The sequence below is a fragment of the Bombus impatiens genome, unplaced genomic scaffold (genome assembly GCF_000188095.3).
Source record: "Bombus impatiens unplaced genomic scaffold, BIMP_2.2 scf_0200, whole genome shotgun sequence".
Classification (NCBI taxonomy): Eukaryota; Metazoa; Arthropoda; class Insecta; order Hymenoptera; family Apidae; genus Bombus; species Bombus impatiens.
This window is the reverse complement of record NT_176619.1, coordinates 96,736-108,912: the sequence shown is the minus strand read 5'-3', so window position 1 is coordinate 108,912 and position 12,177 is coordinate 96,736. Positions and strand designations below refer to the sequence as shown.

The window sequence follows — 12,177 nt, the reverse complement described above, 5'->3', positions numbered from 1 at the left end:
TTAAATAACCTGCCATTAGTTTGAAAGCTATTTCAGTATATCGAACTTTGTCCAGTTCCTTCAATAGGTTTATTTATATCAGCGAATTTAGGTTCACGCTGTTACAGATGTATTTCTGCAAACATGTTCGCTTTGTTTTTGTACGTTTTTTTTTTTTAGTTTTTGTTAAGGATATCGTACCTTATTCTGGCAATAGTCGTTGAGCTGCAAGACAAGAGGGGTTTGGAATAAAAAATAAAAATATTTGTTGTATAATATCTTTCCATGAAATACCTATGCTGCAAGGTGTATTCGAACTGATCTACTACATCGGTATGCCGAAATAATATGATGAAAATATTAATACCTCGAATTTACGATTGGAATAACGTTAAAACTACAGAACATTATACAAACTTACTGTTAGCCTTCCCAAATGCGAATTTGTGCAGAAACAAAACAGTATTCGTTTGTTCATCATTTTTCTACATTTATCCAACCAAAAATTTCATTCTACTGCTCTTGGAAAAACAAGTATCATGAAATAAAAAGTTAAATAAAATTCCACATCAGCGTACGATGATCAAAATTTCTGTTTATCGTACTCTTTAAGGAAAATTATTACGAAATAAAAATGAAAAAGAAAGTGACATCAGCAAGCCATGAACTGTCTGATAATTCAGCCGACGCGTTAGAAGAGTCACACAAACGCGAATAGTTCAGTATCTGATCATGCGATAATATCAAAACCCCGGTTCCATGCGTTGTTATCGATACAATTGCGATTGTCCTAACGCCTTCACAATAGTTTGACTGTGGCAATTGAATTTGTGCTTAAGCACGATTCGAATTAAGGTCGGGGCCGCGTAATTTCTGCGACTGATGACTGCTGGAAGTAACAGGCGGCAATTCGTATGCATAGGCATTCTGTAGCATAAGAGACTAGCCATTGTGAGGCCAAGAACTTGGCATAATTCTGTTGGGGTAGGCCCGTTAATGGACGTTCGAAACGTGAACAAGTGTCGAGGCTCAACGTGACGGAAAGCTCACTTGACCGAAGTCCGCAACCGCGACGTCCTCGTAGTGCTTTTCCCCTCGTTCAAGTGCTTGCATGCTATGTGGGTTAATTGCAAACTCGAGTTTCTGTTGCATGAAATCGTATAGTGTCGCGATATCGGTTGGCAATTCACACGCGGAAGGTCCAACTGCAAATGTTTGACCATTGAATCTTGGAAACATAACCGAATTGAATAGTAGTAGATCCATACGTGTCTGCTCGTCGATCTAATCTACTTCGCTCTAGCTGTGGTTAGTCAAACAAGACACATACGACATGCAGATAATAATTAATTATACTTGTTTTTCTGAACATTTGTACACTTGCCTTTATTTTCACAAAGAAACGATTTAGGTAAAATTAGGCTGCGAGTATTTTAGTGGTTTGAACTTTTGTAGGTCAGTACCTTGAGCTTTCTATAAAGCTACAGACACGCGCACACAGGTGGATTTAACTGCAAATGTTTGACTGTTAAATCCTGGAAACATAACCCGAACATTGGCTATACATGCGAAACAATCTAACGTAATTCGCTTTCTGATTAGTCATACAAGGCATAGTAATTCATTTTACTCGTTGTACAAAATTTATACAATTTGCTTTCATTTTCGTAAGAATATGTTTTTGATAAGATTAGTAAAATTAGTATTTTAGTGAGTGCTAGTTTTGTAGATCGGTATTGTTCCAAATATACGGATATGCGCCTAGATGCGAATTGTCTAAATGCAAATGTTTGATCATTGCATCTTAAAAACATAACTAAATTGAATGGTATCTACGCGTGTCTGGTCGTCAGCCTAATCTACTTCGCTTTAGCTGTGGTTAGTTGTGCGAGATGTAACAATAAATTGTACGTATCTTCACCTTTATCTTCATGAAGAAACGTTTTAGTAGAATTAGGTTACGAGTATTTTAGCGTAGATCTGTATCTTTTTTTGGATATTATCCATAAAAATATGGAAAGTGTTACAGTGAGTTTCTCAAATGACAATATATGCTCACCTTTCTTTACGTATTATTTGAAATAAATAATTATTTTTAAATAAATTCAAACATCAAGGAGCAATCGACTCAATCTGCAAACGTCAAACACAGTTGAAAGATGTGTACATTATGAAAAAAAATTAAATTTTATTCAGCTTATGTAATAATATGAAACCAGGGGATGAAAGATAAAGGAACGTGTAATTATTTATTTAACATGTAACTAGACAGAAAAATTACCACAAATGAATTAAATGTATGCCAAACTCGATTAACTCAACTTTCGAACATTGAACTCAATTGAAACATGTATACGTTATAAAAAGAAATTAAATTTTATTCTACTTATATGACAATGCGAAACATGGAATGAAAAATGTAGAAAAGTGTAAATATTTATATTTAATTTATAACTAGGAAGATAAAATATCACAGATGAATTAAATTAATTCAAACATCAAACTCGATCAACTCAACTTTCAAACATGTGTACGGTATAAAAAGAAATGAAATTTTGTTCAACTTATATGACGATGCAAAACATAGAATGGAAAATGGGAAAAAGTGTAAATATTTATATTTAATTTATACCAGAGAGATAAAATATCACATTGTAAATCAATAATTTTTGAAACGTACACAGTAAATTTTAATTAGCGTCGTTAATCTCTGTTCGAAAAATTGTGGATATTTCAACTGCTTTAACTTGATGAGAAAAGATCAGTCTGCGTGGACTCGTTTCAAAACACGAAACATTCACTTTCTTATCTCTAAATTGAATTTCCTCAATGACGACTTTGTACTCAAAAGCGAAATAGCAAAGTGAGAATGGTCCTTTATTCCGAAAATTTTGCAAACTCAAATGACTACGAAATTTACTAGAATCTTTGCAGTTCGAAGTTTTGTGATGCCAAAGACAAAGTTTTATAAAATCAACGTTTTAGAATCAGATGGAATTTTGTACTGGTCTTTTGTTGCACTTTGAATAAAAAGTATGCCGTGGACATTGGAGTAATCAAAAATACACAACGAGATGGGACGACTGGACTTGTAGCTTTGGCGCGTGTGTTTAATGGGTGTGTGTTTCGTATGCATATTCAATGTGTTTAGCGTGTGTTGTTGGCGTACATGCTCGATAAAAAACTTTTTTAAAAATCTATAAACTAATTAAACTATAGATAGGAAACAGAATAATGGAAAACATCTAAAAGTTAATTTCTAAATTGAACGACCCGTAGTAATAAAAAAATATATTTTCTGTTCTTTAAAAAATCAATAAAGCAGTACATATCTCAAAATTTTTTTAATTCGATCATTTTGTAGTGGGCCGACTGTAGATTTTTCTGCATTTATGGAATGTTTGAAGATACAAAAATGCTTGTAATGCACATAGTATGCAGAAATATATAAAATGATCAAAGTACCCTTAACAACATTTTACAAATAAAACCTTTTTCTATCTAAACTGCATTTTCTAAATTATATTTACAAAATTTTCATAGCAGATTTTATTTACTACGCAGACCGTCGTAAGAGACATGATACGGAATTTTTACTTCATAAACTTGTAATTATAAAATATAAGAATTCAGTGTCGTAGCAGTATTTTCCTCGACTATGTATCCTGTTCCTGCGTTTAATTGCCTTTGCTCTAACACAGGGAATCGTAATTTGAGGTCATTCAAAGTTTTTACGAACGATAAAATCAGTTCACTCTTAGTCGACGAATGGCAAATGGACGGAAAGTTTAAAAGGGGTAGATAAGAAATTTCTTGTACAGTTTAACCTTTAAACTACAGCCAGCGACCGGAACGATTCCCTTCGGTCGAAGTTCGTAACCGCAGTAAAAAATATTAAAGGAAGTTGTAGATTGCCGATAAAAGAACATTTTTACCATGTCCTTAGCGTAAAGTCTTACTCTACGTTTCTACTTTCCAGATAAAAATATGTACCTTTGATCTAACATTATCCACCAAAGGATGAAATTATCGGTTCGATCAGATTCGATTTACTATAATATTTTCATAAAAAATAAATGTACCTCATGGCTGCATGTATGTACAGAAACTTGTGTTACAGACGTCTGAAAAATATCATAATAATAATAGTTTTCCATATTGTACTATTTTACAAATATTATAATATTATAGTACGATACAAGCAATATTAATCGACAATTAATATCGATAAAAGTGGCCCAACGAAAATTAAAATTTCACTGTACGATGAACTGAAAGTTAAGCGTATAAAATTCTATAGCTATTTATTTTTTAACTATCTGCTTGCTCCTCTGTAGACATTAAAGTGTACTTCAAATGCTTATCTCCGATTAAACGATCATTTTGTTCGCTCGATGATGTTAAGTTTGAGCTTGACAATTATAAATGTAAAAGCAAGACGTAGTTATTAAATTATTACACGTTTGTTTGATTTTTATTATACGTTATTTATATTTTTATGAAAGCAAATCAAAAATATAACTCAAGTAGTAACTTTTTTTTACTAAATATTAATAGTAAGCGCTAAACTTTATTTATTTTATATATCTCTGCATATTATGCTCATTCTACGTATTTTTCTCCTTCTAAGCTTTCCATAAATACATAAAGATTCGTCTAGTTCTCTAAATAAATAACTAAAATTTGCTAATATCAGTAGATGCAAATTCCTTTTTTTTTTTTTGTTTTTATTTGACAGACGTAACAGATCGTGTGAAAAAGTTAATTTTCCGTAAAAGGAATTTTTCTCTAGCTATGAAATAATGTTACACCGATTGAAAGCTTCCTATCTACGTTATATGCGAACGATTGAACGAACTATTAAAAATTTGGAGGCTTAAATTTCCTTAATATGGCCGATTTTATGAAATTTAAACATCCTACCATAATCCCGGCTTTAAAATATCCTATATTCTATATAATTCCTCTGGCGCTGTAATTTTTCATGGCAGAGGAATTCAAGCTGGTTCACCGTGGACCATCGATTATCGACATAGTCGAGCAGTTGGTGAAAATTTTACGCTGAACAATGCAACTCCGAGGAAACTTCACTCCTCTCGGATGATCCACCTTTGTCCTTAATCGGCGGAAAATCGAATTGGAACACTTGAGGCGATCGCAAAATAAATCCGCCTTTGTGCAAGCTGGCTCACATAACAGGAAACAGTTCAATATCTGAAGATCTACAACCACGAAAGTAATTATAATCCTTCTGATTGTTATAATTACGTGCTTACATTGTAAAGGAACGTGCAGACGATCTGCTGAAATGGTCACCGCTTCTAAGAAAACTCTACATCTGGTCTTTTTAATTTTCTCAAGCACTGAAGCCATCGACAGCGTGTAGACAAAAGACTGCGACGAAGACAGACCATAAACAGTAGACAGGCGACGTTGGCTTCGGGATTTTCAGTTATTGGGTAACAGCTAGCGTGCGGATCTGGACCAGCTCAAATTGTATTCTTACTTATCATTACACTTCTATTTAAATATATTTTCTGCCTTACAATTTATCCGCGAGTTTTCTCTGTTTACACATCGAATAACCTCAACACGATCCACGTTATCGTTCATCTTATCGTCGATGTTCAGAGTTCTCAAAATTGTATCGACGATATACAGGGTGAGTCAGGACACGTGGAAAGTGCAGCAGCAGTTGATTCGGCACATTGAAATAAAAAGAGAAGTCCGTATAAATACGTGACATATACCTCACGTGTACTTACAACTGATAGTATCAGACAAAGCACGTAAGAATGAAAATTTAGATTTAGCACGTGTATTCATTGCACGGTAATAAGAAGCATAACCAAAGTTCATTTTCCTTCTCAATAATATATGCAATTAATGAGAATATTTTTACCTGTTTCAGGTAAGCAAACAAATTCTACTGCCATTGGAAGATGTATCGAATTTTCATCGCTCAGTCAAAGCGTATGTACGTATATCTTACATTTTATCTTGTATCGAAAGGAGGGTCTGCCCGTTATACGCGAACCATAAAAATTATAATATCAGATAATTTGTTATATGTACAAACGAATGAGCGAAATTTTTCAATAGAACTCGAAGCTCGTTTAGAAAACAATACGGCAAATTGTTCGATCAAAGTATTTACCGTTGCTTTCTACAGGCTGGTTGGTAACTGATGGTACAAGCGGAAAAGGGGTGATTCTACGCGAAAAAAGAAGTCGAAAATATAGAATAACAATTTTTCGTTCAAGGCTTTGTTTTCGAGAAAATCGACTTTGAATTTTCGCTCGGTACGCGTGCACTTTATCACGTCTCGTTATAACGGATCTCACTCTAGATCGTTGCCTCGATTGACGTTACTTTTTTAATTTTTTAAATTTTTAAATTTTTAAATTTTTAAATTTTTAAATTTTTAAATTTTTAAATTTTTAAATTTTTAAATTTTTAAATTTTTAAATTTTTAAATTTTTAAATTTTTAAATTTTTAAATTTTTAAATTTTTAAATTTTTAAATTTTTAAATTTTTAAATTTTTAAATTTTTAAATTTTTAAATTTTTAAATTTTTAAATTTTTAAATTTTTAAATTTTTAAATTTTTAAATTTTTAAATTTTTAAATTTTTAAATTTTTAAATTTTTAAATTTTTAAATTTTTAAATTTTTAAATTTTTAAATTTTTAAATTTTTAAATTTTTAAATTTTTAAATTTTTAAATTTTTAAATTTTTAAATTTTTAAATTTTTAAATTTTTAAATTTTTAAATTTTTAAATTTTTAAATTTTTAAATTTTTAAATTTTTAAATTTTTAAATTTTTAAATTTTTAAATTTTTAAATTTTTAAATTTTTAAATTTTTAAATTTTTAAATTTTTAAATTTTTAAATTTTTAAATTTTTAAATTTTTAAATTTTTATTCTATATATTCCACTTCTTTTTTCGCGTAGAATCACCTCCTTTCCGCTTGTACCACCAGTTACCAACTACACTGTATAACTTCGTGGCATCTATCAAACAAACGACGAATTCCATCGTGGCGAAATGCTACGTCCTCAGACAAGGTCCAATCGTCAACCACATTTTTGTATCCGATCCACTAATTGGAAATATGTATCGGATAAAACGTGTTGCATCGATCGGAATTAATGTTGTAATCCGAAGGAGTAACGTGTAGTGAATAAGTTGGCTGCTGCAGAACGTCCCAGCCAAGCCTCATTATGATGGTGTCTTTTATCGCAGAAGCAGTGTGTGGTCTCATCTTGTCATGCAGCAATTTCACGGAACGTCCTCCTTTGTCAGCGTCCTGACGATTGCATCCTGTCTAAAGGCACGACATTTTTCCCTAATGGAAATCATCGCGTGTCTGACAGGTGGCTTAAAGCTAAGCTGAGTTCACATTATCCAGTCGCTGGATCAAGCGATTACATTTCGATTGTTTGACTGGAAATCGTTCAATGTCTACGTTATTCCAGTCTTTTTTCAACTGTTGAATTGTGATAGACTGTTGTGGCAATGGATTTACGGGAAAAAAGGGATAAAACACCTGCGCGCTTCAGCCACCGCTTGGATACCGTGCCATCTAAACTATTTCACTAACACTGGAATATTGCGTTCTCAATGGTGAGATTAAACGCCAGATTTTCTCTTTTTATTAATGCCTCGTGAGATTTATACAGTTTACACGTGCAACTAGCACGCATTATTAATTTGTAATTGTACGTCGTTGAGAAAATTGTTCAATATTCAGCCGCTGGATTACGCGACACATCGAGAAAGAGAATTTTAAGGAAGCAGAAATTGCATAATGCAATTTACGCGTATAAACTTGATCACTGGTTGGCTGGAGCAGAATTCGTTGTTGTTGGTATAAAACTCCTACTTAACACGTTCGTCGCCACGTCGTACATATCTATGTGACGGGTGTACTTCCGTGGGGGCCCTGTCACAAAGTATGGGTGACGCTCTTCTTGTTCGAGTTAATTAAATATAGGATATTATATATAGAATATACAACATAAAAATATCAAAAACATATTATACCATACTTTTTATTAATTTATATTCTGGATAATATATTACATTATGCTATATCGCGTGGTATTTGTTAAAACGTTCCAAACACATTTGGGCTGATTTTCGGCACCTCGAACGATAGTCGTAGACTTCGTCATCGCTACTCTCCTCGCTTTCAAATATATTTTCACGCTGTTTACTGAACATTTTGAGGATGAAAAAATCACCGATGTACGTCTCACGAGTATGCTTCTCGACTAAATGAAAGATCCGAGATATCTGCCATGAGATCCCTCGGAATACTCTAGCTGGAAAGCTCATCGCTTCCTCCATTTCAGAACTAAATAATCTTTTCTTTACGATGAATCGAAGGCGATAAACAGTGAATTCCCGCTTGTCGCTCTATTTACGTTCTGCATACCGACGATTGGATTTGGGTCCGCAGGAAACTTAGCCGAATCACGTTGGCCGACGAACGTGTTAATAGCTAGCTAATCCTTGTTTACTGCAACTTAATTATAAGCCTGAATTAAGTTTAGCATTAAGAAAGGCTGAATCGAAAAAGTGGACTTTCGATCGTCGTTTGGATTACTTGCTGCGATAATGCCACTGTACCGCGATAAAATTATGTTCGTATTATTTCAGTTACGATCCAGTAATTGCATTGGATCAGTGGTTCAGTGCGATGCTACTGAACAAATGCAATCTCAGCTCTATAGAAAGCAACGACTGTGACCAAAATACTTTGCTCAAGCAACTTGCCATATTTTTCGTTTTAAAGATTTGACTTTTTTCACTAAAAGATTTCCAGTATTCGCTCGTACGCCTAATATTCGATAACCATTCTATGTACGAGATTCCGCTGGTGAAATGGCTGCGATTCTATGTGTAGCATGCAAATGCCCTCCGAGTCCCTGAAGTCAACGCGAGCAGAGTTGTTATTTCCGCAACGAGGAACGTTAACCAGCGTTTCCGCGTTCTATGTGCGTACCACCCGCGGTCGTGGACTTGTTTCGGCTTCACCCCAACTAACCTCTATCCATTAGATTACGTCAAGCCAGGATATAACACCTGACGCACCTCCTTTTCCATCTTTTTCCTCCTTTCCTTCTGATCTTCCCTTCCTGTCCTCTCTCTCTCTCTCATTTTCTCTCATTCTTCGTTTTCCTAACGTTCGAGCAGAGTCCACTGCCTGTTCGGCACATTCGCCAGGCTCCTCATCTAAAGTCTCCAAGTACGACCGTCTCCTGCACATTAATACGATCGACTTTCTCAGCTTCCCTCAAGTATCCGCGATACAGAATAAGCTCGGAAGTAATTTCTTTGCAGATTGAATATGCTAATGGCCGACCAACAAAGACTATTAAAATTAGATTATAAGCTATTCATAACGAGACGCGAGTTTTATGTACTTTATTGGTGAAGGACGACGCCGCACGCTCAAAGTGCCATTGCAAAGCATCGAAAGAGCCCCTCATGACCAACGTAATTATCTTCTTATGCACTGTCGACTTTGCATGCTATCCGACAATTTTCTCGTAAATTAAGGGCAGATTAATAGCAGAATTATCTTTAACGACTTCTAATTGTTAGGATTAATTCCTCAACGTATGGCGCGCGTATCCTCGCGTTTACGAGTATTAGGAAATCTGCAGGCTTCTTATACGAAAGCTGACAATTAGTTTAAAGCATCGAGGAAACGATTAATGGATGAGAATCTTGCAAAGAATTTGAAGAGATCAGAGATTAGAATAGAGATCCGTGAAAGAAGCTAGGGAAGAACGTTGAAAGATTGACAATTAGAGCAGAGATTCACGAGAGAATTCAGCAAAGAATTTTCAGCGATTAGAGATTAGAACAGAGATTCATCTCGAGAATCTTGCAAAGTTGCCTTATGATCTTGATTGGTACTTTGTATTATAAGTCTTTGTATTCCTTGGAGTGGCCATCAGTTGACGAACGTAAAAGTTGTATGTCGTAGGAAAAAATAGTATTTCTCAAGCAACTTTGCCTACAAAGAAAACCACATTCTCCTTCGTGCCAAATATCTTTCATCCAAAGTTCCAGAGATATTCAACATGATAATTCTTATTACACTACCTTGCACACGAAGAAAAATTTATTTACATTTGTTTACATTACATCTAAAAACGATGAAAATGTTCATACAAACATATGCTCCATCTGTTTACGAGGTACAACTCTTTGCTTTATGAGGAATTTTCTGTTTCGATTTTGTCTTGTCTAATTTACAGGAGATGCTAAAGATGATCAGCTGCATCTCGGAGCAAGTTTATAGACGTTTCGTCATAGATCCGGTTGCTCTCTGGATGATTTCTGGTGTTTCTCGAATTTAGTATTTCAACATTTTCCCTAAGTTTCCTCTGTTACGTCTCATAAGCGAAAACAGACAGAACATACGATCGAGTGTTTTCTTCTTAATCTTCTGGATTGATCGAATGAATAGAGTCTCTTGGCTGCAGTATTGAGATGATAATTTAATCCGCTTTCGTAATTACTACACAGCCTCTTTATTTTCTCAGAGATCAGTGTCATGTTCATCTTAAGCCACTGTCTTAATTTACTGTCAGCATAGATTTTTTTTTTATTTAGTTTAAATTTTACAATTTGTCCAGTAGGACATTTGGTAAAATATTATAGCTTAGTGGTATAATAATATAACATGTGGATGGTTACCCTCAGCGGGGTTCCATCTTCCAAGTTGTTTAACTGTCAGCATAGGTGTACGTAAATCAGTTGATTATTCCCAATTCTTAGAATGTGTGTGTTTGATAAAGCATTGTTGGACAGGTACAGGTGTGATAAGTTTATGCGTATGAATATAGTTATAGTTATGCTATAAATATAGTTAGAATAAATAAAAGACATACGTACCTATGAGAAGAAAAATAATTTGACAAATTTCCTGGCCGGCTGCAGTCTTTCCTCGTCTTAATCTACTGTCAGCATAGATTTAGGTAAATCGGTTAACTCTTTCCTTAGACGAAAACGACGACACTAAATCCTTTTCGATTTAGTATGAAGACGAGAGGTTTCTCGTGCGACAGGCATAAGCCACACCTCTTTCGGTAAAATCATTAGCAATTTAATGGAAAGTGCTTTGCGTCCACGTCACGTCCCAGTTTCACAGGATCTACCTGTGGAAACCGGCTACTGCTCAGTTAGACAAGAGTAAAAGAAATTCGCTGCCTCATAATGAGAGGCTATCCAGCTACGGTGTTTCTGCTCTTGATCGAAAATCGAAAGAAACGAGATCAGTTTGCAAAAATAATCGAATAGCGTTAGTAAACTTTGATAATAATATTACTCATAAATAAAATAAGATAAAGCATCTTGCTCGACATAAAATTGGAAAATCAGTGAATAATACTTAACTTCCTACATATTTATATAATCGAAACTTGTTTAGAAAGAGTAACAGTAAGTACGTTCAGCTTCTTTCTCTTCGTTTCATTTATCTTCCCTCGCATTTCACGTTATTCTATCGGATGAAATATAAAATTATATACCACGTCTAATTACATTTATTCATTTAGTACCACCCGTTGCATTCTGATAATTGATGCACCATAGAGATTTCGAATTTGATATTTAAAATTTCAATGCTAGAAAAGGTCCCTCTTTTTCTCTCCCGCCTCTCTCGCACAATTTTCCTGAATGAGAACATTCACAGTTAAATGTATCGTTTAACTAATAGTAAAATATATTAATAACTAATTAATGAATTACCAGGCATGTAAATATGAAACCGGAATTCTTGTATAGAAAATACACGTTTATTGTATGAAAATGATTAAAAATATTTTATTCGAAGTATTGCCCATCGCTAGCTATACATTTTTCCCACCTCTCTGGTAATTGGTGGGTGCCACGCCAAAAGACTGTCGCTCTTTTGAGGCAAACCAGTCATCGAGGCATTTTCGTACATTTTCGTAAAAAGCGAAGTGCTGGTCAGAAAGTGCGTGTCCCATCGATGCAAATAAATAGTAATCGGACGGAGCCAAGTCTGGTGAGTAAGCCGCGTGCGAAAGTATTTCCCAACTGAACGCTTCGATCGTTTCCTTCACCGGTTTTGCTGTATGTGATGGTCCATCTTCATGAAGCAAAATTACTTTGTGTTGCCTTTTTGATATTCTGGTCGTTTTTCACGCAAAGCT

At 34.4% G+C, this 12,177-nt stretch overlaps 1 protein-coding gene across 3 annotated transcripts in view; it reads left to right on the top strand.

The window, feature by feature from the left end:
- The window catches only part of LOC100747801 (CCR4-NOT transcription complex subunit 6-like), a 141,764-nt gene that overhangs the window by 67,148 nt on the left and 62,439 nt on the right, over positions 1 to 12,177 (top strand). Inside the window, exon 1 of one of the 3 annotated variants that reach the window (XM_012382967.3) lies at positions 5,901 to 5,956. The exons of the other annotated variants lie outside the window; for them this stretch is intronic. The gene's annotated coding sequence lies outside the window, so the exon portion shown is untranslated. Of the gene's footprint in view, positions 1 to 5,900; positions 5,957 to 12,177 lie in introns of those variants that run through there. 3 annotated transcript variants of the gene reach the window in all.